Source organism: Dendrobates tinctorius, unplaced genomic scaffold (genome assembly GCF_039654945.1).
Source record: "Dendrobates tinctorius isolate UK_male_01 unplaced genomic scaffold, ASM3965494v1 ptg000011l, whole genome shotgun sequence".
NCBI classification, from domain to species: Eukaryota; Metazoa; Chordata; class Amphibia; order Anura; family Dendrobatidae; genus Dendrobates; species Dendrobates tinctorius.
The window spans coordinates 24,179,297-24,204,704 of NW_027361679.1; the positions used below are offsets into that span (position 1 = coordinate 24,179,297).

Sequence of the window (25,408 nt, forward strand, 5' to 3'; positions counted from 1 at the left end):
GCAATCCCCAGGATTGGGCGTTTTCTTTGAAACCTGATGATCCTATTCTGACTGATGTGAATGCATTTTTTCAGGCCTTGGGGTTGTTGTATGATGAACCTAATGCTATTGATCAGGCTAAAAAGGCCCTGTTAGCATTGAGCCAGGGTCGGGATTCTGCAGAGTTGTACTGTCAAAAATTCCGAAAGTGGGCGATCCTTACTACCTGGAATGATGGTGCCTTGGCAGCTCTCTTTCAGAAGGGTTTGTCAGAAACTGTAAAAGATACTATGGTGGGATTTCCTGTTCCCTCTGGTCTTGACGATTCTCTGTCATTAGCCATTCAGGTTGATCGGCGTTTGCGTGAACACAAAACCGCACGAGAGGTGTTGCCACCTGTTGAACAAATGTCTGAACCTACGCAATGTGATAGAGTTTTGTCTAGGGCGCAACGTCAGGAGTTCAGAAGGCGTAATAAGCTGTGTTTCTTCTGTGGTGATGCCTCGCATATTATTTCTGTCTGCACTAAACAAGAGAAACTCTTTGCACACACATTTGCTGTGGGTGGTGTTCAACCTAAGTTTCTTCTGGCAATTACTCTGATCTGCTCCCTGTCCACATTTTCCGCTAAGGCTTTTGTGGATTCGGGAGCAGCTCTGAACCTGATGGACTTGGATTTTGCTAAACGTTGTGGGTTTCCTATGACACCTCTGCGGATGCCTATCCCTTTGAGGGGTATTGATGCTACTCCTTTGGCGAAGAATAAACCTCAGTTTTGGACCCAGGTGGTAATGCAGGTCGCCCCAGACCATCAAGAAAATTGCAGATTTTTGGTGTTGCATAATTTGCATGATACCATCGTTCTGGGGTTTCCCTGGTTGCAAATCCATAATCCAGTTTTGGATTGGAAATCTGTGTCTGTGGTGAGTTGGGGTTGTCGGTGTGCCCTTAGTGATGCTCCTGTTTTCTCCACCTCTCCCCAGTCGCATGATGTTCCTGACTATTTGGCTGATTATTATGATGTATTTAGTGAGAATGAGTCTGAGTCTTTGCCTCCTCATAGGAGTTATGACTGTGCAATTGAGCTGAGCCCTGGGTGTAAATTTCCCAAGGGTCGACTTTTCAATTTATCTGTACCCCAACACGAGGCTATGCGATCCTATATTAAGGAGTCATTGGAGAAGGGTCATATTAGACCATCCTCTTCACCCTTAGGTGCTGGGGTTTTTTTCGTGGCTAAGAAAGATGGGTCATTAAGGCCTTGTATTTTCTATCGTTCCCTCAACAAAATTACTGTTAAATATCAGTATCCGTTACCCCTGATTTCTGATCTATTCTCCAGAGTTAAAGGTGCTTGCTGGTTTACAAAGCTTGACCTCAGGGGGGCGTATAATCTTATTCGCATTAAGCATGGGGATGAATGGAAGATGGCGTTTAATACTCCGGAGGGACATTTTGAGTACCTGCTGATGCCTTTTGGGCTCACTAATGCTCCTTGTCTTCCAGTGCTTCATGAATGACATTTTCTGAGATTTGGTGGATACATTTTTGACCATCTGGATATTTTGATCTTTTCCAAGGATTGGGACTCTCATGTGGAACATGTTAGGACTGTGTTCCGGATTTTGAGGGAGAATTCCCTGTATGTCAAGGGATCGAAATGCCTTTTTGGTGTACAGAGGATTTCATTTTTGGGATTTATTTTGTTTCCGTCAACTACTGAAATGGACCTGGCCAAGGTACAGGCCATTTATGATTGGGTTCAGCCCACTTCTTTGAAGGCCCTCCAGAAATTTTTGGGTTTTGCTAATTTTTATCGTAAATTTATAGCTAATTTTTCTGGTATTGCCAAACTATTGACTGATTTGACTAAGAAGGGTGCTGATGTGCTGAATTGGTCTCCGGAGGCTGTTTCTTCCTTTCAGGAGCTGAAGCGAAGGTTCACTTCTGCTCCGGTTTTGCGGCAACCTGATGTCTCACTCCCGTTTCAGGTAGAGGTGGACGCTTCTGAGATTGGTGCAGGAGCTGTTTTGTCCCAAAAAGACCCTGTAACATCTAAAATGAATCCCTGTGCTTTCTTTTCCCGAAAGTTCTCCCCATCCAAACGTAACTATGATGTGGGGAATCGGGAACTGTTAGCCATGAAATGGGCATTTGAGGAGTGGAGACATTGGTTGGAGGGAGCTAAACATCAAGTCGTGGTCCTTACTGACCACAAGAATTTGATTTACCTGGAGTCGGCCAAACGCTTGAATCCTAGACAGGCTTGGTGGGCCTTGTTTTTCACACGTTTTGATTTTGTGGTCTCTTTTCTTCTGGGCACTAAGAATGTCAAGGCATACGCCCTCTCTAGGAGTTTCTTTGCTAATGCTCCTGTTGTGACCAAGCCTGCTACCATCTTAGGTGAGGGGGTAGTTCTTTCTGCCATCTCGCCCGATTTGAGACGTGCTCTGGAAGTTTCAGGAGGACAAACCTGAGCGTTGTCCCATTGGAAAATTGTATGTTACTGACCAGTGGAGGAAGAGAGTGATGTCTGAAGTTCATTACTCTGCATTGGCTGGTCATCCAGGTATTTTTGGTACTAGAGATTTGGTGAGTCAGTCTTTTTGGTGGCCCGCCTTGTCTCGTGATGTCAGGAATTTTGTGTAGTCCTGTGGGACTTGCTCTCGGTCTAAACCTTGTTCTCGCTCTAGTGGGTTGTTGATGCCTTTGCTGGTGCCCAGGAGGCCATGGACCCATATTTCAATGGATTTTATCTCTGATATGCCTGTCTCTCAGAGAATGACTTATTTGGGTGATTTGTGATAGATTCTCTAAGATGGTCCATCTTGTACCACTCCCTAAGTTGCTATCTTCCTCAGAGTTGGTGCCCTTGTTTTTGCAACAGGTGGTTCGCTTGCACGGGATTCCTGAGAACATTGTATCTGACAGAGGAGTTCAGTTTGTGTCTAGATTTTGGAGGACTTTCTGTTCCAAGCTGGGAATTCAGTTGTCCTTCTCCTCTGCGTTTCACCCTCAGACCAATGGGCAGACGGAGAACAAACCAGACTTTGGAGTCGTATTTGAGATGTTTTATTTCTGCTGATCAGGATGATTGGATTTCATTTTTGCCCTTGGCCGAATTTGCTTTAAATAATAGAGCTAGTTCTGCCACTTTGATGTCACTTTTTTTTGTAACTCTGGGTTTCATCCTCGATTCTCTTCAGGGCAGGTGGAGCCTTCTGCCTGCCCAGGTGTTGACACTGTGGTGGAGAGAATGCACCAGATCTGGGACCAAGTGGTGGATAAGTTGTCTCTCTCCCAGGAAAAGGCCCAGCGGTTGATGACAACCAAAGAATATCGCTATGAAGGTGGCTTCTCCAAAGTTTAAACCTAGATTTATTGGACCTTACAAGATTTTGGAGATTCTTAATCCAGTCTCTTTTCGATTGGCTCTTCCTGTTACATTTAAGATCCATAACGTGTTTCATAAGTCTCTGTTAAAGAGGTTTGTTGAGCCAGTAGTTCCTGTGGTGGCACCTCCTGACCCTGTATTGGTTGAAGGTAATGTGGAATATGAGGTTGAGAAGATACTGGATTCTCGCATGGCTACACGGAGACTCCAGTATTCGGTTAAATGGAAGGGTTATGGCCAGGAGGATAATTCTTGGGTCCCTGCACCCGATATTCATGCCGGAAGATTGGTTCGTGCCTTTCATAGGGCCCACCCTGATCGCCCTGGTGGTGTGGATGAGGGTTCGGTGACCCCTCCTCAAGGGGGAGGTACTGTTGTGAGTTCATTTTCCCCTTCACCGTCGATGTCTGATGAACTCCCTCTTCTGGTGAAGGAAGGTAGTGAGGCTGAATACCAAACACCTGATCTGGTAGATGACTGGGTAACAGGAAATTCTGACTGGATATAAGGCAGCCGATGCCCTTCTGAGTCGCTGGTGATTTCTCTGCTGGATTCTTGGAGACCAGTCTGATTCCTGCTTCCCAAAGATAAGTTTTTGCTCTGCTATTGAACTTATTAGTTTTGTTTACCTTGTTTTTTTTTAGTTCAGCCATCCCCGGTCGGGGGTGTGCGGAGTTCCATTTTTGTCTCTGATCAGTTTGTCTCTTTGCTCTGTCTTCAGAATTTACCTGAGTGCTGATGGTGTTTTTGAAGTCCTAGCGATTTCAGGGCCTGTTTTTCCTATCAGACGGTTGGGACATTTTTTGGTAAGGTTTTTACGGATTGCAGACAGCAGCTTTTCTATCCTGTCCTTTTTAGTTAGCTTGGGCCCCATCGTTTGCTCAATCTATCTTTCTATCTGTGTTAGTGTTTTCATCTTGCTTCACCTTCATTATATGTTGGGGGCTGTCTATTGCTTTGGGGTCTGCTCTGGGGCAGTTTAGATTTCCCCTTTCTTTCTTTAGGCCTATTTAGTTCTCCGGCTGTGATTGAGGGGTCTAGGGCATCGTAGGAACCCCCCACGGCTACTGTTAGTTGTTGTGGATAGGATCAGGGGTCTACAATCCGATAGCTACCAACCTCTCTGGTTTTCTGGACTTAGCTTGTAATTTTGTTTTTTCCTCCTTCGGTGACTCATTCATAACAGTAGCCCTTGTAACTTCCCTACTTAGTGTGTGTGCAACTGGTATGTTGCCAGATCCCTGTCCTTGAGTAAGGATTTGTCTGAATCAGAACCTGTCCCTGTACTAGAACTTATTCCTGAAACCGGTGTTGTCTGAACCAGAACCTGTTCCTGTTACCCATGTTACCTGAAACAGCCTTGGGGGTACCTGAACCACTCCGGTGATATTTGAACCTGAAACCACTCCAGTGGTATCTGAATCAGTCCCAGTGTCCTTCCTGTTAAGTGACCCTGAATACATGTTGTCTGAACAGATTCCAACATGTATTCAACTGATTATGAATCCTGTCCTGGCAGTGCATCTAAGTCAGCGTCTGTGACTGCTATTCTGACCTTTGGGGTCAGCTTCTTTGTTTCCATCAATTTCTTGATGCTTCTTGAAGTATGTTTTGGGGACATTGTCTAACCGGAAGACCCATGACCTAGGACACACACCCAGCTTTCTGACACTGGGCACTACATTGCTACCCAAAATCATTTGGCAATCTTTAGATTTCATGATGCCTTGCACATGGAAAAGGCACCCAGTGCCATAGGCAACAAAACAACCTCAAAGGATCTTTGAACCTCCACTATATTTGACTGTAGGTACAGTCTTCTTTCCTTTGAAGGCCTCATTCCTTTTTTGGTAAATAGTAGAATGATGTGCTTTGCCAAAAACGTCTATCTTGGTCTCTTCTATCCACAAGATGATTTCCCACAAGGAATGGCTAACTCAGATACATACTGCAGTCTAGCTTTTAATATATCTATGTCAGCAGTGGGATCCTCCTGCTATGGCATTTCATTTCATGCAAATGTCGATGAATAGTTTGAGATTACACTGATCCACTCTGAACCTGCAGGACTGCTTGATTTTTAACTTGATTGGGGCTGCTTATCCATCATCCTGACTATCCTGTGTTTCAATCTTTCATTAAATTTTGTCTGCCATCCACGTCCAGTGAAATTAGCTACAATGCCATAGATTGTAAATTTATTATGTTGCGCACTGTGGACAAAGGAACATCAACATCTCTGGAGATGGACTTACAGTTGTGGCCAAAAGTATTGAGACCCCTGCAATTTTGTCAGATAATACTCAGTTTCTTCCTGAAAATGATTGCAAACACAAATTCTTTGGTATTATTATCTTCATTTAATTTGTCTTAAATGAAAAAAACACAAAAATAATTGTCCTAAAGCCAAATTGGATATAATTCCACACCAAACATAAAAAAAGAGGGTGGACAAAAGTATTGGCACTGTTAGAAAAATCATGTGATGCTTCTCTAATTTGTGTAATTAACAGCACCTGTAACTTACCTGTGGCACCTAACAGGTGTTGGTAATAACTAAATCACACTTGCAGCCAGTTGACATGGATTAAAGTTGACTCAACCTCTGTCCTGTGTCCTTGTGTGTACCACATTGAGCATGGAGAAAAGAAAGAAGGCCAAAGAACTGTCTAAGGACTTGAGAAACCAAATTGTGAGGAAGCATGAACAATCTCAAGGCTACAAGTCCATCTCCAAAGACCTGAATGTTCCTGTGTCTACCGTGCGCAGTGTCAAGAAGTTTAAAGCCCATGGCACTGCGGCTAACCTCCCTAGATGTGGATGGAAAAGAAAAATTGACAAGAGATTTCAACGCAAGATTGTGCGGATGTTGGATAAAGAACCTTGACTAACATCCAAACAAGTTCAAGCTGCCCTGCAGTCCGAGGGTACAACAGTGTCAACCCGTACTATCTGTCGGCATCTGAATGAAAAGGGACTCTATGGTAGGAGACCCAGGAAGACCCCACTTCTTACCCCGAGACATAAAAAAGCCAGGCTGGAGTTTGCCAAAACTTACCTGAAAAAGCCTAAAACGATTTGGAAGAATGTTCTCTGGTCAGATGAGACAAAAGTAGAGCTTTTGGGGCAAAGGCATCAACATAGAGTTAACAGGAGAAAAAAAGAGGCATTCAAAGAAAAAAACACGGTCCCTACAGTCAAACATGGCGGAGGCTCCCTGATGTTTTGGGGTTGCTTTGCTGCCTCTGGCACTGGACTGCTTGACCATGTGCATGGCGTTATGAAGTCTGAAGGCTACCAACAAATTTTGCAGCATAATGTAGGGCCCAGTGTGAGAAAGCTGGGTCTCCCTCAGAGGTCATGGGTCTTCCAGCAGGACAATGACCCAAAACACACTTCAAAAAGCACTAGAAAATGGTTTGAGAGAAGGCACTGGAGACTTCTAAGGTGGCCAGCAATGAGTCCAGACCTGAATCCCATAGAACACCTGTGGAGAGATCTAAAAATGGCAGTTTGGAGAAGGCACCCTTCTAATATCAGGGACCTGGAGCAGTTTGCCAAAGAAGAATGGTCTAAAATTCCAGCAGAGTATTGTAAGAAACTCATTGATAGTTACCGGAAGCTATTGGTCGCAGTTATTTTGGCTAAAGGTTGTGCAACCAAGTATTAGGCTGAGGGTGCCAATACTTTTGTCTGGCCCATTTTTGGAGTTTTGTGTGAAATGATCAATGTTTTGCTTTTTGCTTAATTCTCTTTTGTGTTTTTTCATTTAAGACAAATTAAATGAAGATAATAATACCAAAGAATTTGTGTTTGCAATCATTTTCAGGAAGAAACTGAGTATTATCTGTCAAAATTGCAGGGGTGTCAATACTTTTGGCCACAACTGTATAACCTTGAGATTTTCAACAATTTCGGTTCCCAATGCCTTAGACAGTTCTATTCTTCTCTCTTTGCTCCCCATGTTTAATGTGGCAGACACAGACATACAATGCAAAGATGGAGTCAACTTGTCTCAACAGGTGAGTTTGAACAAGCATCACATGCGTGAACCAAAGTTGTTTACTCACATTTTTGGGATTTTGAGTGAAATTATGTCCAATTTGCCTTTTTTCCCTGTTTCTTTGTGTTGCTCCAATACACACACACAAAGGAAAAAAACATGTGTATAACAAAGCATGTGTAATTGCAATAATTTTCTGGGAGTAATGCTTCACTTTCTGGAACAATTTCAAGGGTGCCAACACTTTTGGCTATGACTATCTTCCTGTTGTGCCCAGTGCCAATCTCTTCTGGCTCATAGCAATAACAGACCATTCATGCTGGTGACACAGCAGCTTCCTCTGACGTGACATCGACAGTGCAGTGGCTTCTCACCCGCTCTGCTCTGTTGACGGGTTATGACTCTCGATGTCATGCTGATTAACAGTCGTCTCCCAACTTTCTAAGGCTGGTTTCACATTAGTGCTTTTTTGCACAGCGCATCATGTGCATCCATGCGCATGCATCATGAGTACCTATGTTTAACATGGCATGTGCATGGTCTTGCATTTGCATGTGTGTTTTCATGTGCATGCGTTTCAAGGTGTGCGCCTAGGTGCGCCAGACCCAACCTGCTGCATTTTTGGGTCCGCCGAAAGGTGTAAAAAAGCATGTGCATGCTTGAGCACGGAATGCAACAAAATAACGCATTACAGTCTATGGGAACGCAGACGTGCGCATGGACATGCGTTTTTGGCATAAAAATGTGTAGACACTGGTTTTAACCCCTAGAGAATGAATGCGCATAAAAAATGCAAACGCATGCAAAAATGCATGATGCATTTTTGCATGCGTTTCTATTGCACACGATGCGCTGCGCAAAAAACTGCTAATGTGAAATAAGCCTAACTGCGTGAAAACGGCTGTTATTCAGAATGACGTTAGCATTCATTACCCATCGACAGATCAGGATGAAAAAAGAGCTGCTCCATTGACATGTAACAGCGGTGCGCAGAAAAGGCAGGTAGCTAGCAATTACATGTCTATCACTTTTTAGGCTAATACGAAAAAAAAAATCCTGGACAACCTCTAACTGTGTAGAATTACACTGCATTGCACAATGCTCCGACCCCTACTGATTATTGAAGCTCATGAGTCAAGGTACCATTTATGAATAGTCAGTACCACCAATAACAATAACAGTGTGTTCTGGCTTGCTGAGAGGTTGCATCATACCACTGCTCAGCAAACTACCCAGATGTAGCAGAGCTGGAGTTGTTTGTGGGACAGCATCACGTAGTATTCTCGGCAGACAGGTGAGGAATATTTAAAGGCTTCCCCTGACTGGTGTCCACTGGTTGGGACCCGGTCCTTTTGTCTGCCTTTATTCACACACTGATGTCAACTTTGACACATGATAAGGTTTTTAATATTGCACAGTGTAGGACCGCCCCGACCACAGAGTCACCTTGTCGATGGTGGGACGGCTTTTATGCTATATTTGATCAAATACAATATTACTAAGAACTCTGTATTACTTAAATACATTTTTGCTTTTTACTTATTTAATTACAGCAGGGTTTTTCTCAGTTTGTCTTTTGTAGGTTTTGTATGGTTTATGGCCAATGTGAACATGCATTTATATGCTGCATGTATACCAACACAAACCAAGCTCAATTTTCGTGTTTTTTTCTTTGTATTTTTGCATTCTGTGCAAGCTGTGGTGTGGCCTCCCTCTCCTGAGCTGGAAATTGTATTTAAAGGCTTCCCCTGACTGGTGTCCACTGGTTGGGACCCGGTCCTTTTGTCTGCCTTGATTCACACACTGATGTCAACTTTGACACATGATAAGGTTTTTAATATTACACAGTGTAGGACCGCCCCGACCACAGAGTCACCTTGTCGATGGTGGGACGGCTTTTATGCTATATTTGATCAAATACAATATTACTAAGAACTCTATTACTTAAATACATTTTTGCTTTTTACTTATTTAATTACAGCAGGGTTTTTCTCAGTTTGTCTTTTGTAGGTTTTGTATGGTTTATGGCCAATGTGAACATGCATTTATATGCTGCATGTATACCAACACAAACCAAGCTCAATTTTCGTGTTTTTTTCTTTGTATTTTTGCATTCTGTGCAAGCTGTGGTGTGGCCTCCCTCTCCTGAGCTGGAAATTGTATTTAAAGGCTTCCCCTGACTGTTGTCCACTGGTTGGGACCCGGTCCTTTTGTCTGCCCTTATTCACACACGGACATCAACTTTGACACATGATAAGGTTTTTAATATTAGTGTTGGACCGCCCTGATGACAGAGTCACATTGTCGATGATGGGATGACTTTTATGCTACATTTGATCAAATACAGTATTACTAAGACCTCTGTATTACTTAAATGCCCTTTTGCTTTTTATTTAATTACAGCAGGGTTTTTCTCATTTTGTCTTTTGTAGGTGAGGAATATTGTGGTTTATTATCTTTATTTTAAAGTAATAAATGGTAAAAAGAGGGGCATGGCATATTTATTTAAAGTAAAGGAGTCTGGAGCAGGGCTGATGTTCTTAGTCTAGGAGGGGGCCAATATCCTTTGGCACCTTAATATCAGTCTGCAGCTGTCTGCCTAACCTTTGCTGGTTATTAATTATAGGGGACCCCCACATAATTTTATTGGGTGGTCCCCCATTTTAATAACCTGTAAAGGCTAAATAGACAAATGTGAGCTGATATTAATAGCCTGGGAAGCTCCATGTTTATTACCCCCATCCCAGGAGTAAACATCAGCCCACAGCTGTCAGCTTTCCCTCAGCTGGTTGTAAAACATTCAGGGGACCACACTATTTTTCAAGAAATATATTTAATTATGAGCTAAATACAAGTACAGTAAGCTTCACTGCACTGATTATACACAATTGTGTGAAAAAGTTTGCCCCCTTCCTGATTTCCTATTCTTTTGCATGTTTGTCACCCTTAAATGTTTCAGATCACCAATCAAATTTAATTAGGCAAATGCATTTTGTTAATAAAGGTCTTTATTATTAAGGGTAAAAAAAATTCAAACCTACAGTACCCTGTGTGAAAAAGTGATTGCCCACTAGACCTAATAACTGATTTTGCCACCCTTAGCAGCAACAAGTGCAATCAAGAATTTGCCATAACTGGCATTGAATATTTTACAACATTCTGGAGGAATTTTGGCCCATCATCTTTCTAAAATTGTTGTAAAAGTCTTAATTTTGTTTTTCTTAAGCCATTCATAGGTGGACTTGCTGGTGTGATTTGGATCATTGTCCTGCTGCATGTGTGTTTCAGCTTGAGGTCATGAACAGATGGCAGGGCATTCTCTTTCAGGATTGCTTGGTAAAGAGCAGAATTCATGGTTCCTGTTAGGGATGGCGGAACACACTAATAAATGTGTTTGCCGCCCGGGGTCCACCGTGCAGTAGGTGTTACACTGCTGCTAGATAATGGCAGACGCACACGGGTTGAACGTCACCTGGTGTGCATTGAGCGTACTCTTATCACCACAGAGACGCTTAGAACTTAAATGTAAATACAGAGCCTGTTGACCTCACAGGTCTCAGCGGTGTGCACACACGGTATAACGTCACAGGACTAGGCCCAAGACTCAGGGTCAATGTCCGTCTAGACCTACTGTGCGTGCGGCGTCGCTACCACGGACACCAAGTGCTGCTAACTGCAACGCGGCGACCGACCCAACCGCCACACGACAATGCCCAAGAGGAGGCGCACTGTCGGACGCTAGTGCTGTAAGATGTGAACTGTGGCCTGTAGCGTGCCACTGACTGGTGCTGACTCTATGACTAAGTCCCTATCCACACATGTAATATCAGAGGGAGGGGATCTTAATGAGTCATTCGCAGGCACATGCATTCATCATCATTCACACAGATAGCAATTAGAGTCTATTCTAGCGCATGGCTGCTCGGCCATGCGGGCCTTTTATAGCCGTGCGCTTCCGGGACCTTCCAGATCTGAGATGACCAATCAGATCAGGAGGACCTGAGCACATGACTCCCCATCTCCACTGGGAGATCGTCTCATAAACATGCCCAGTAGCGCGGCGAGAGGACTTAGCCTCTGAAGTGGCTTGCTGCAGAGCAGGCTGCGCTTTTATTGCTGGTCCAGAGGTGGCAGCAACAACCAGACCCAGAGAACTGGTCTGAGCAAGGAGTCTGGATCACCAAGATTGCTGTGCAGGTCCCTGAGAGGTCGGAGGGGAATGGGAGACTGCTGGCTGCATGGCTCTGGATTCCTGCTGTGCAGCTGCTAGGAACCCGACACCTAACAGTTCCATTTACCAAAGCAAGTCTTTCAGGTCCTGAAAAAGCAAAACAGCCCCAGACCATCACACTACCACCACCATATTTTACTGTTGGTATGATGTTCTTTTTCTGAAATGCTGTATTACTTCTACACTAGATGTAATGGGACATACACCTTCCAAAACTTTTGTCTTGTCAGTCCACAAAGTATTCTCCCAAAAGTCTAGAGGATCATCAAGATGTTTTCTGGCAAAACTGAGACGAGCCTTTATGTTCTTATTGCTCAGCAGTGGTTTCTGTTTTGGACGTTTGCCATGCAGGCCATTTTTACCCAGTTTCTTTCTTATGGTGAAGTCATGAACAATGACCTTAACTGAAGCAAGTGAGGTCTGCAGTTCTTTGGATGTTATTGTGGGGTGTTTTGTTACCTCTTGGATGAGTCGTCGCTGCGCTCTTGGGGTAACTGGATTGTGGCATGCTGTCTAGCTTTTGAGGATCTTTTGGTCTACTTTCCTTTGTTATATGAAGAGAAAATTTGGCACTCAACTTTTGATGATTATGAAAATTTTAATGCAGTCCAAAATCAACAACGTTTCGGTCCCAAAGTGAACCTTCATCAAGTACTGCAACAAATGTGTATCATATACAATAAGTAAACGACATATCTCAAATACATGATACTTTGAACATAAACATGAGACAAAAAAATGTGTGTGAAAACTGAAAATTAATCAACAGCCAATCAGGCTTCATATACATGCTTAAAGTGCAAAAGAGAAGTTGAGAAGGAAAAGAGAGGTACTTGATGAAGGTTCATGGGTTGTGATCCCACTTAGGCACCACTCACAGCAGTGCCATGTTATATTTCCTATACTTTCCTTTGTTAGGCAGGTCCTATTAAAGTGATTTTTTGATTGAGAACAGGTGTGGCAGTAATCAGGCCTGCCTGTGGCTATGGAATTTGAACTCAGCTTCCAAAAGATGTGATACACCAAATTTATGTCTTAAGGGGGGGCAATCACTTTTTCAACAGGGCCCCATAGGTTTGGATTTCCTTTTCTCATAATAATAAAGACCTTCATTTAAAAACTGCATTTATGTTTACTTGTGTCATCTTTGTCTAATATTTACATTTGTTTGGTGTTCTGAAACATTTAAGTGTGACAAAAATGCAAAAGATTGGGAAATCAGGAAGGGGCAAACACTTTATCACAAGATTGTTTTACTAGGTACTAAACTAGCTTGAAATGGCAGCGAATTCTTGTATGTTAAAGCAGATGCTAAATACGCATTGCATACGACTGTTGTGACGACACAGCATTTAATCTGAAAGAATACAGATCTGCTCCATTGACCATCACTGAACCCATTGGTTTGTTTGTGGAAGCCATGATTTGGACCCACTGGTCACCTGAACCCCATGGATACGTTTGGGAAAACCACGATTGGGACCTACTGGTCACCTGGCTCCATAAAGATGTTTGGAGAAGCCAGGTTGTGACCCTCCAGTCACCTGACCTCATACTTCAATGGACTGTCGGCTTCCTAAGCTTGTCGTTATCACCTCTCTGTGCGTGCCACAGGTGGAGGTAGTCTGCCCTGGAAGTTGCAGTTGCTTTAATCCCAACACATCAGCAGGAGGGTGAGACTCTGTAATTTTGTAAAATGTTGGGCATTTTGCTGAGACTGTTTTATGTGTTATCAGTTCGTGGTTCAATAAAGTATTGCCACACTGTTTTACCCTCACCCTGTGTTGCCTGAGTAGTATTATGCTCATGGTAAAAGGAGAGTGGGCATTCAGTGGGATGATCCCTGGCACATGTGGTCTCAAGGCTGCAGACTTGAGCACCTGCTGCCCCTCCTATCTCCACAAATGTCATATGAATGCTAGGTGAGAAAAATTTCATTGTACTCGCATGATATTCATCTGACTTTTCTGGACCAACATCGGACCAATTTTCTAAAAGCCGATGAGTATGAGCCCTAAAGCTGAGAGTCTGCACTTTAAGCCCAAAATTACTATATAACTGTATCTTGAATATGTTTTGGTAAACAGCTAAAATGCAAAAACTTGTGTCACTGTCCAAATATTTCTGTACATAACTATTAAATAAATTAGGATACTTGTGTTTTTTCATCATTGCATTTTCAATGCGTTTTTTACATGCATTTATGCTATTGCATTTTTTACTGTTTTTGGTAAGTAATGTTATAAAAAAAAAGCTGCTTTGTTTTTGATACTTTCTGGATTTTGGTTTTGACAAAACTTTAATCAATTAACAGCCAATCAGGCTTCATATACATGCTTAAAGTGCAAAAGAGAAGTTGGGAAGGAAAAGAGGGGTATAGGGATACCTACCCGACTGCTCAGTGTGAACACACTCCAATATGTTGGGATAGAAACCAGCCTGAAAATATTAAATAATCAACCTGAGTGGTCATGAATACTAGATTGAGGTAAGTATCTCAGGTAAGTGAACGTACCGTGTAGACTGGGGTGCACCTTCAAGAGGTATAGTTAAATGATCAGTGGGTAAATTGACCCTATGGAGATAATTAAATCGATTGACATATCATATTGAGTGTGAGGGATATGTGTCAGTAATCATTTCAAAGCAATGGTACCAACCAAATTGCTCATTTGTATAAATTGCATCTAATGAGCATCCACTACCATTGGTATCAAAAAATCTGTAAAAGGAAGAGATATGTATGAGCATGTAAATAATAAGTAAAGAGTGCTCAAAATTAGTAAAAATCTGTGGGACTTACTTTCATGGATGGCATAAGACACTTAAATATGGCCCGATGTATTCAGGAGAAAACGTCCTCTAATAGGATAATGGAAAAGTGTTTAAATCTCTCATATAGGGAAAAGCCTTTACCTATAATGATAATACAGTATGTCCAATAAAGATAAGAAAAAATATGTCCAGTTAGTGTAAGAGGAAATAACATATGGAGGAACTGGAACCAGAGATATGCTTACTTTATGTTTGGTCTCACTGTGTCCTCAGGCAGTATTAGGATCAGCCCTAAGAAACATTACTGCTACTAGTGGAAAGCATTATAGGGTTTAATGTATTCAGAGGCACAGTGTATCTTACTAGTGGTGGTTCAGTGGGTGGTGTGTCAGGCTCATCAGCACAGTGTCCACCGCTTGCTGTGGTGAGCTGAAGTGTCTCTGAGACGCTGTATAAATGGGAAAGGGGCGGGACATGCCTGGGTGATAATGCAGGAAGTGTGTCACAAGAAGTGATGTCATTTGCCAGGTTTGTGCTCCAGCAGCCATATCTGAATAGGTGTAAGCTAAATCAGTATGTGAAAACAAGAATTAAGCGCTATGTAACTAGAAACGAGTAATCTATATAGCAGTCGAGCAGGGGGTAGGAATCCAGAGGGATGAATCAGGTTAGAGAGTTTTCAAGGTGTGTTCAGTAAAGACGGCTCTGTATGAAAAAAGATATAGGTATTAATACAATGCCCATAAATACAGTTGATGAAAGAACATGTCACATAATGATATACAATGTGTGTATATATATATATATATATATATATATATATATATATATATATATATATATATATATATATATTTATTTTTTAGTGGTGCAATGACCACTATGTCCGCTAGGGGGCGCTGTGTGGGTGTCCCAGGATGGGCCTACAGGCATATCCATTGTGGTAATGGGTATAGGGTGCTGAAGGATCATTATGTATCTCAAGGTGGGTAGCCTTGAGATGAAGGCTTGCTTATGTGCTGATCAGCAGAGCTGATCTGTCGTTCCAATGTGTCAGGGAGAAGCCATCAGATGATTGATGAGACAGGCGGGATCAATCATCTACAAATCCACCCAGGGGTGTGTTTAAGAGTGTCATAATAAAGTATATGTGTATGAATGCTTGAAGGACCTGTGATGAGGTCAGCCATGTGACCCGGTGGGCGTGGCTAAGGACCATATAAGGTAACCAGAGTGGATCACATGGGAGAGAGCGCATGGATCTGATTGGGCCATGTGGAAGGTCCCGGCAGGTCTAGGTGGAGAAAGGTGGGCTAACTTCCTGAAGACCACGTGCTGAGGCTGCTGACCCAGTGAGGCCTATGTATGCTGGCTGTATGTGAGGAGGGATAAGCCTCCTGTGTTTTGCTGAGGCTCCAGGACTGAGCCTGAAGTAATGGACATTTTTATGTTCTTTTCTGCCTGAGCTAGAGGCTGTTTTTGGTGATATGCTGATTTATGGTTTATGAAGCAATAAACCGCATGAACTTTAAAAGGAATCTGCCTCTTGACTGTCTCCCGCTGCACCTGAGCGAGTCGAATCCCTACAATTGGTGACAGACTGCGGGCAGTGGTTCCAAGAAGCACATGTTGCCGTACTCTGAGCCAGGAGAGCAGACGGTCTGGAAAATTGTGAGTAATACTGACCGAGGTCAAAGAAAGTGACTGTATTGATATTTGTGGGATATCTCTGAGGAGAAGGGGTGTCCAGGAACCTGTGTGGCTGTCACCAACAGGTACAGACAGGAGTCTGTGGTATGCTGACCGGGGTCAGGGAAAGACTATTTGAGAAGTCGCTATAGGGTGCCTCTGTGGATGAGAGGTACCCGAGAACCTGTGTGGCTGACACCAGCCGGTAATGGACAGGAATCCGTGTTGTACTGACCAGGGTCAGTGAGAGACTGTGTACCTAGAGGGTTCAGTGAGCAAGGTCCTGGAGGGTCAGTGTTGGGAGGTTCTGGGAGAAGAACTGGATCCCTGGAGCACGTGGTATGTCCTTGGACCTGGTGAGGCATGAGTGTTGGGAAGTCTCAGGCGGAGACGGATGTCCTGAAGAGCACCCGCTGAGCCCCTGGACCTGGTGAGGCCGGTGTGTTGGGAAACCCTGGGAGGAGGGCCGGCTCCCTGAATAGCACCCGGTGCGCCCTGAGTGTTGGACGGTCTCAGGCGGAGACGGTACGTCCTGAATAGCACACAGACAGGACACGTGAGGTTTTTTTGTGGTGTGTTTTTTTTTTCTTTTCTCAACTCAGCCTGCGGTGGCTCAGTTGGGGTCAAGAAGGTGACAAGCGGCTTGCTGTAACTCGGCAGGGTTACGAAGGGGACAAGCGGCTTCCGGTAACTCGGCGGGGTTACAAAGGGGACAAGCGGCTTCCTGTAACTCGGCGGGGTTACGAAGAGGACACCAGCCGCTGTGTGTGTGAACAGCAGCCGGTTGCGTCGGTGATTTGTGACAGCAGGAGCTGTGGCAGTGCCAGAAGGAACTGGTGTGGTGTTGTGCTTAAAGGTCCAGTACCAGCCCAAAAAGACAAACTGTACTGTGTGAACTGTGGAATAAGAAGTTCTGCAGAACGGACATGGGGAAATACCGAAAGGGGGCGGTGGCCCAAATCGGGGTGGTAGCCCAAAAGGGGGTGGAGTCCCAGAAGGGGCGGTAACCCAAATTGGGGTGGTAACCCAAAAAGGGGTGGAGTCCCAGGAGGGGGCGGCGACCCAAATTGGGGTGGTTCAGGAAATGGCAGCGCTGGTTGCCTCAGTGGGTATGTCTGGGGAACCGCAGTGTGTGTATGAGTTTTGAGGAGTGCGGCATGTATTTTCCTGATAACGACAGGCCACAGGTGTGTACTGTGATGCTGCACCGGGAAGGAGACCCTGGTAGACTGGACTCAAAGAGTCAGGTGACTCTGACAGGAACTCCTCTCATTTTATCTCTGACCGAGAAAAACGCCAGGGTTCGCTGTGAATTATACGGTGAACAGAGTTATGATTGAGATGACAAAGGGGAAGTGTCAAGGTGGTAGTATGCCACCAAACTTAATGCATACCTTTGAGAGGGGCCGAGACTTTGTTTTGATTGATGACATATGGTCGGACGATGGAGACGATGGAGACGTTTCGACTGTGGGGCAAGCAGACACTGAGACAGTGACGGCTCCTGACGTGGACAGGTCAGAGGTAGAACTGACCAGAAGAAGAAGTACATCTGCTCAACTGACGGACCAGACGTCTCGTGATAAGACAGATGGTGGGCTGGGAGATGAAACGACTGGACTAGACACATTGGTGCTGGACGGTAACTAGAGGGTGCATTCGACTGGTGGGACTGACCCAGTGGTACCCTTTGACGATATAATTAAAGAGGTAGTGGTGAGACATGTGCTGGCCAAAAGAGAGCAGGATCGTGAGATACAGCTGTTAAAGGAGACAGTGGAAGAACATGTCGAACGGGAAAGAGTCCTAAGGCAAGCAGCTGAGCACAGAGTGGATGAGCTGGAGAAGGAAGTCTCTGAGCTCAGAGGTCACCTGTCAGCGTGTCAAACTATGAACAAAGCTATAGCGAAGGATATGGAGGTGCTCAGAGAGACTAAAGTGAAGCATCAACAGGAGATTCTCTGGAGAGAGGATGAGCGTCGCTACCTGGCAGAGGAGCGGGATAAAGTTCTCCAAGAACTCAGAGGAGTAGTAAAAGCTCTTCTGTGGGAGAAGAGCTGGGACGAAGATGTACAGCGGCCGTGCCCAAGTGATAACAAGGCAGAACTGCCAAAGCCCATCTTGGAAAAGGGTCCTGAAGACTGTAAATCTCAGGAAGATTGTGAGCCAAGAGCTGCACAAGACGGTCACCCGGTTGTGACAGATACCTTGAGGGAAGTGTCCGTGGGGAACCCAGAGCCATCTGTTCAGGATGAGAGCAAGTCCACGACTTTCAAGTGCGTGATGGAGGTACCCGAAGACGTGCGAGAGGCATGTGCCAGCGAAGGTTTGCATGAGACCTTTAAAAAGGCAGTAAAGGCCTATAGTGTGAACTGGGCACCAGAGACAGATCAGTTGGTGATACTGGCAGAAATGGAAGACACAGAGAGAAGGGTGGCTGTCCTGAAGGAGATGCACCTACAATGTCTCCGCATGAAACAGATGCTCGTGGTGCGTAATAGGAAAGCCGCTCGACGTCTGGAGCTTGCGAGGGAAGCTCAAAGTCGGCAGGGCTTTGTGGAAGACATAATTCCGGTACCCAAAAATCTGGTGGGGAAAGTCGTTGGCAGACTTGGAAAGGTGATGCAGGAGATGGTAAATTGATCCGGTGTGAAGAGAGTGAGGATCCCACCTGCTGGTGAAATACAAGTCGCTGGTGAAGATGACATGGTTCCTGTCATTGTGGTTGGTTCGGTGGAAAGCATTGGGAACCTCCGAATGCTCCTGGGATATCTGGTAGCGTACCTGAAGGAGATTGAGCAGCTAAGACAGGATCGACTGCAGAGGAATAAGCAGATACAGAACGTCAGGTGGCATCCACCTCCAACCCAAGGTGTAAGGACCCGAAGGGATCCTCCAAGGAATGAGACTAAAGAGTGTCTGGTCACGCTGACGGACGTTGACGGGAAGGTCAAAGCCCAAGGCCGAGATACTCAATAGTATAACGTGGCACAGCTGTGTCGGTGCACAAAAGAAGGTTCCCACACCAGTATAGAATAATCAAAAAATTTTTGGCACTCAACTTGTTGCAAAGATGAAGAATTTTTATTTGCAGTCACAAATATAGACGTTTCGGCTGTATCAACTAGCCTTCATCAGTAAACAAGACTGCTCCTATCTCTATAATTTTCTGGACATTATATTGTATGACTAATAGTAATTAGGTGCTATTGGAGGTGATACCATCCACCATGTAAGAACTGGTATATAAACCTGTAGATTTCAAAGAGAAGGGGTAGTAGAGAAATATTCCAAACGAGATCATATACAGGATTATTAGATCTGTGACTTTGAAAAGCTCCAAAGGTTGCACCAACCAGAAGTTGGCATAAATATCCTATGGCTATGCCTGAAGGGCATTGTCCCAAAGGGGATTACTTGTGGGATTGTTAAATCCTGTGACTCATAGAAAACCCCAATTTCGTGCTGTAAGAACAGCAGCTGGCTGTAGTTTCAAATGTCTGTCATTGGTGGGTGGCAGCAGGACCTGTGTGAACACGGCATCCACCGTTGGTGTGGCAGGTGAGTGCAGAAGGCTATTCCGATCGGTAGGTTTGGTATATAAATCAGTGCTAATTCTGCCATGCTCATCCTTAAGTACAAGGGTATCCAGAAAGCTCACTTGTTCACTGCTTTGGGTCATTGTGAAAGATAGGCCTGCCCAGGATGAATTGAGTTTAGAAAAAAATAGATTCAGAGAATCCAAAGTACCGGTCCAAATACAGAAGATGTCATAGATAAATCTTCTCCAAAGACGACAATGGGATTTATAGAGGGGGTCAGTGTATACTATTCCCTCCTCAAATACAGCCATGTAGCTATTTGCATAAGGTGGTGCTACATTGGATCCCATCGCGGTGCCCCTTTTCTGTAAATAGAATGTGTCTTCAAACATGAAGTAGTTATGGGTGAGAACTATTGTAAGGAGCTCTAAGCAAAGTTCAATCACATCAGGGCTTTTGTTAGAGCTAAGGAGAAGACGTCGTACACAGGCTATACCCTGTTGATGTGGGATAGACGTGTATAAATCCTTCACATGGAAGGAAACGAGTATAGAAGTGGTGGGTATTTGGTCGAGGTTATGGATAGTTTGTAGGAAATCCCGTGTCCAGGAGAAAGGATGGTACTCGACGTGTCAACGGAGTGAAAACCTTCTCTAAGAAGATAGACAGTGGTGAGAGAATAGACTCAGTGGAGGCCACTATAGGTCTACCAGGGGGGTTTTCCAAATTCTTGTGAATTTTAGGTAATATATAAAATACAGGAACTATGGGATCTTTTTTGGTAAGGAATTCCTGTGTTTTCTGGTCAATGACTCCCCTGGATAGAAAATTCTTCAAGATCAAGTTGATCTGGTCCCTAATCCCATTTGTAGGATTGTTAGATAATACGGTGTAGACCGTGTTGTCATTTAGTTGAAGAAAAACCTCGTTGTTATGGGCTACCTTGTCCATAACCACAATCGCTCCCCTTTGTCTGCGGGTTTAATAATAATGCGATCGTCTTGGTGAAGGGATTGGAGGGCCTGAAAATCAAAGGGAGTCAAATTAGATTGAGAGTGTAGCCTATAATAATAATAATAATAATATAATTTTTATTTATATAGCGCCAACATATTCCGCAGCACTTTACAATTAAGCGGGGACATGTACAGACAATAAATTCAATACAAGTTAAGACAATTCAAACAGTGACATTAGGAGTGAGGTCCCTGCTCGCAAGCTTACAATCTACAAGGAAATGGGGGGACACAGTAGGTGAAAAATGCTTGTTAATTCAGGTCTGGCAATTATAATAGGGATTTTCATATAAAGCTGCATGATCCGGTCATCAGCCCGTGTGTTTAAGTGCAATAGACAAGTATCAAGTGCAGTTATCATGTGCATGAAGGACGTGGAGACAGATGAATAGTAGGGTGCAGATTCAGAATAATATTTGGAAGGAGGGAACAGGGCAAAGTTAGCTTGCTGGGTAGTTGATGTGGTAGGCTTGTTTGAAGAGATGGGTTTTCAAAGCGCGCTTGAATAGGTCAGGGCTAGGTATCAGTCTGATCGCCTGGGGAAGTGCATTCCAGAGAGCTGGAGCAGCACGAGAGAAGTCTTGGAGGCGGAGGTGCGAGGTTCGGATTACGGGGGATGTTAGTCTTAGGTCATTTGTAGAACGGAGGGCACGTGTAGGGCGATAGACAGAGATGAGAGAGGAGATATATGGCGGTGCAGAACAGTGGAGAGCTTTGTGGGTGAGAGAGATGAGTTTATACTGGACCCTGTAGCGAATAGGTAGCCAGTGTAATGACTGGCACAAGATGGAGGCATCGGTGAAGCGGCTGGACAGAAATATGACCCTGGCTGCCGCATTCAAGATGGATTGGAGAGGAGAAAGTTTGGTAAGAGGGAGACCGATCAGAAGAGAGTTGCAGTAGTCCAGGCGAGAATGAATAAGAGCGACAGTAAGAGTCTTAGCAGTTTCAAAGGTGAGAAAAGGTCGGATTCTGGAGATGTTTTTAAGATGCAGGTGACAAGAGCGACTGAGTGATCGGATGTACGGAGTAAAGGAAAGTTCAGTGTCGAATATGACCCCAAGACAGCGGGCATGCTGCTTGGGAGTTATGGTTGAACCCTCCAGGGTTATTTCGATGTTAGGTAGAGTGAGGTTAGTAGAGGGGAGAAACACAAGAAGTTCAGTTTTAGAGAGATTTAGTTTCAGATAGAGGGAGGACATGATGCTAGAGACAGCAGACAGACAATCCTTGGTATTTTGAATTAGGGTAGGGGTGATGTCAGGGGAAGAAGTGTATAATTGGGTGTCATCAGCATAGAGATGATACTGGAACCCAAATCTGCTGATTGTTTGTCCAATAGGGGCAGTGTATAAAGAGAAGAGGAGGGGGCCTAGGACTGAGCCCTGCGGGACCCCGATAGTAAGGGGACGAAGCCTACCACTTTCCATGTCATATCTCAATTTCTGGAATGCTTGGTCAACAAAACCAATGAAAGTTTCGACCACATGTGATCCCTGAGGGGGTCTGTAGGTGCTTTTGTTTCACAAACCTAGTTCAGTCATAGTAATTTGAGGTGGGTCAGTGGGGGCATCAGATGGTAAAATGTCAGGGGTAGAGGAAAAATGTACAGATAACCTTAGACGCCGATAAAAACTATGTAAGTTCATATCCATGGTGAAGGTGTCGAATTTATAGGAGGGACAATAGGATAAACCTTTTTGTAATAAGTTATATTCTGTGATGCTTAGAGTCCGAGATGAAATATTGATGACTAATGGGTTATTACCTGAGAACGTGTCATTCAGGGTAGAACTATGTCCCTTCGATCGCCGCCCTCGGTGGGTCCTCTTCTTCTGGGGCGACGTCTTCTTTGTCCTAAAAAATGTCCTGGTCTGTTCTGAAGGTCCTGTCGGTCAGATTCCAAACCTGATGTGGAGGGATCATTAGAAAAGTCAGATCTCAGATTATATGACCTTGGATTAGACCTATTTTGCCATTGATAAACCCGGTTATTGTCATAATCCTCCAAGTCCCTCTGGAACTTGATTCTCTTTTTTGTCTCAGTATCACGTTTATGTTGGTTAGTGGATTTTATCCTTTCCCTTAACGAATTAAGTTCATCAGTTGTACCGGCAGATACCAATTGGTTCTCTATACTGACAATCCTGTCCTTAGTTGATGCTATTGCCCCTTGTAAGTGTTCTGCAGTCAAGGTCATAATGTCAAACACTTATTCAATATCTGTTCAAATTTCTGACAATATTCAACTGAGTCACTGAACAAGGTGGGGCGAAGTGAAACCCTCAAGCCACAAGGTATCCTGTTGACACGAAGGTACTCGGTTAATGTAGTATAATGCAGTTCAAAGCTGATTTGATGACGCAACTCTCTCTCAAGGTCTGGCTTTCCTCATGAGGGGGGGTTTTCAGGAAATTGCTGGGGAGATGTAACTTAGAAAGAATGTTATTCGTCTCATCAGGATGATAGGAAAAAGTTACGGAAGACATGGTGACAGCATGCACACGTATGGGTGAACAGTACAGAAAATATAACGTGGCACTGCTGTGAGTGGTGCCTAAGTAGGATCCCAACCTGTGAGTAATATCAAGAGAAAACTTGGCACTCAACTTTTGATGATTATGAAAATTTTAATGCAGTCCAAAATCAACAACATATAAATGTCAAAACTGAAAGACAATCAACAGCCAATCAGGCTTCATATACGTGCTTAAAGTGCAAAATAGAAGTTGAGAAGGAAAAGAGGGGTACTTGATGAAGGTTCACTTTGGGACCGAAACGTTGTTGATTTTGGACTGCATTAATATTTTCATAATCATCAAAAGTTGAGTGTCAAGTTTTCCCTTGACATTACTCACGGGTTGGGATCCTACTTAGGCACCACTCACAGCTGTGCCGCGTTATATTTTCTATACTTTCCTTTGTTAGGCAGGTCCTATTAAAGTGATTTTTTGATTGAGAACAGGTGTGGCAGTAATCAGGCCTGCCTGCGGCTATGGAATTTGAACTCAGCTTCCAAAAGATATGATACACAAAATGTATGTTTTAAGGGGGGGCAATCACTTTTTCAACAGGGCCCTGTAGGTTTGGATTTCCTTTTCCCATAATAATAAAGACCTCGATTTAAAAACTGCATTTATGTTTACTTGTGTCATCTTTGTCTAATATTTACATTTGTTTGGTGTTCTGAAACATTTAAGTGTGACAAAAATGCAAAAGATTGGGAAATCAGGAAGGGGCAAACACTTTATCACAAGATTGTTTTACTAGGTACTAAACTAGCTTGAAATGGCTGTGAATTCTTGTATGTTAAAGCAGATGCTAAATACGTATTGCATACGACTGTTGTGACGACACAGCATTTAATCTGAAAGAATACAGATCTGCTCCATTGACCATCACTGAACCCATTGGTTTGTTTGTGGAAGCCATGATTTGGACCCACTGGTCACCTGAACCCCATGGATACGTTTGGGAAAACCACGATTGGGACCTACTGGTCACCTGGCTCCATAAAGATGTTTGGAGAAGCCAGGTTGTGACCCTCCAGTCACCTGACCTCATACTTCAATGGACTGTCGGCTTCCTAAGCTTGTCGTTATCACCTCTCTGTGCATGCTACAGGTGGAGGTAGTCTGCCCTGGAAGTTGCAGCTGCTTTAATCCCAACACATCAGCAGAAGGGTGAGACTCTGTAATTTTGCAAAATGTTGGGCATTTTGCTGAGACTGTTTTATGTGTTATCAGTTCGTGGTTCAATAAATTATTGCCACACTGTTTTACCCTCACCCTGTGTTGCCTGAGTAGTATTATGCTCATGGGAAAAGGAGAGTGGGCATTCAGTGGGATGATCCTTGGCACATATGGTCTCAAGGCTGCGGACTTGAGCACCTGCTGCCCCCCTATCTCCACAAATGTCATATGAATGCTAGGTGAGAAAAATTTCATTGTACTCGCATGATATTCATCTGACTTTTCTGGACCAACATCGGACCAATTTTCTAAAGGCCGATGAGTATGAGCCCTAAAGCTGAGAGTCTGCACTTTAAGCCCAAAATTATTATATAACTGTATCTTGAATATGTTTTGGTAAACAGCTAAAATGCAAAAACTTGTGTCACTGTCCAAATATTTCTGTACATAACTGTATTAAATAAATTAGGATACTTGTGTTTTTTCTTCATTGCATTATCAGTGCGTTTTTTACATGCATTTATGCTATTGCATTTTTTACTGTTTTTGGTAAAGTAATGTTATAAAAAAAAAGCTGCTTTGTTTTTGCTACTTTCTGGAATTTGGTTTTGACAAAACTTTATTCATATAATCATGTTCGGATTACATATATTTTTTATGCACTAAAATCATAGTTTATACTTGAATATTTTCTGCATTCTGCATGTCTATGGGAAAAATCTGCACATAAAAATTAGAGTACTCACAAAAGAATCTGATGTGTTTCAGGTGTGAAAATTGTGTCTCATGAGAAGAAGACTAGAACTCTAGTACCAACTATAGGAAGTAGCAATCCTAAAAGTCAATACCGACTCTCTAATGAGTCTTTTCACATGACTTAGGATAGAAGCCAAAACCAAAATTTAAATTTGCAGACACTGTGTTTTGGGGTACTGCCCCTCATCAGTGCAAAGTGTGAGATTTGGTTTGGCTGCTCAAGAGATGCATCTGACCGGGATCCAAGGGGTAACGTTTCTTGCAGAGTGACATGTCAAGCCTGGCATGCCAAGATGAGGAGACTTTTAAGCCACAATGCTACTCTGGGAAA

At 43.7% G+C, this 25,408-nt stretch overlaps 1 long non-coding RNA gene across 1 annotated transcript in view; it reads right to left on the minus strand.

Moving 5' to 3' along the window:
- Positions 1 to 13,887: 13,887 nt before the first annotated feature.
- LOC141101243 (uncharacterized) overlaps positions 13,888 to 25,408 on the minus strand; it is an 89,872-nt gene continuing 78,351 nt past the window's right edge. Inside the window, exons 3-5 of the long non-coding RNA XR_012234918.1 lie at positions 22,398 to 22,537; positions 20,556 to 20,635; positions 13,888 to 15,087 (exon numbers count right to left, since the gene is read on the minus strand). This is a non-coding gene — a long non-coding RNA (uncharacterized lncRNA). The remainder of the gene's footprint in view (positions 15,088 to 20,555; positions 20,636 to 22,397; positions 22,538 to 25,408) is intronic.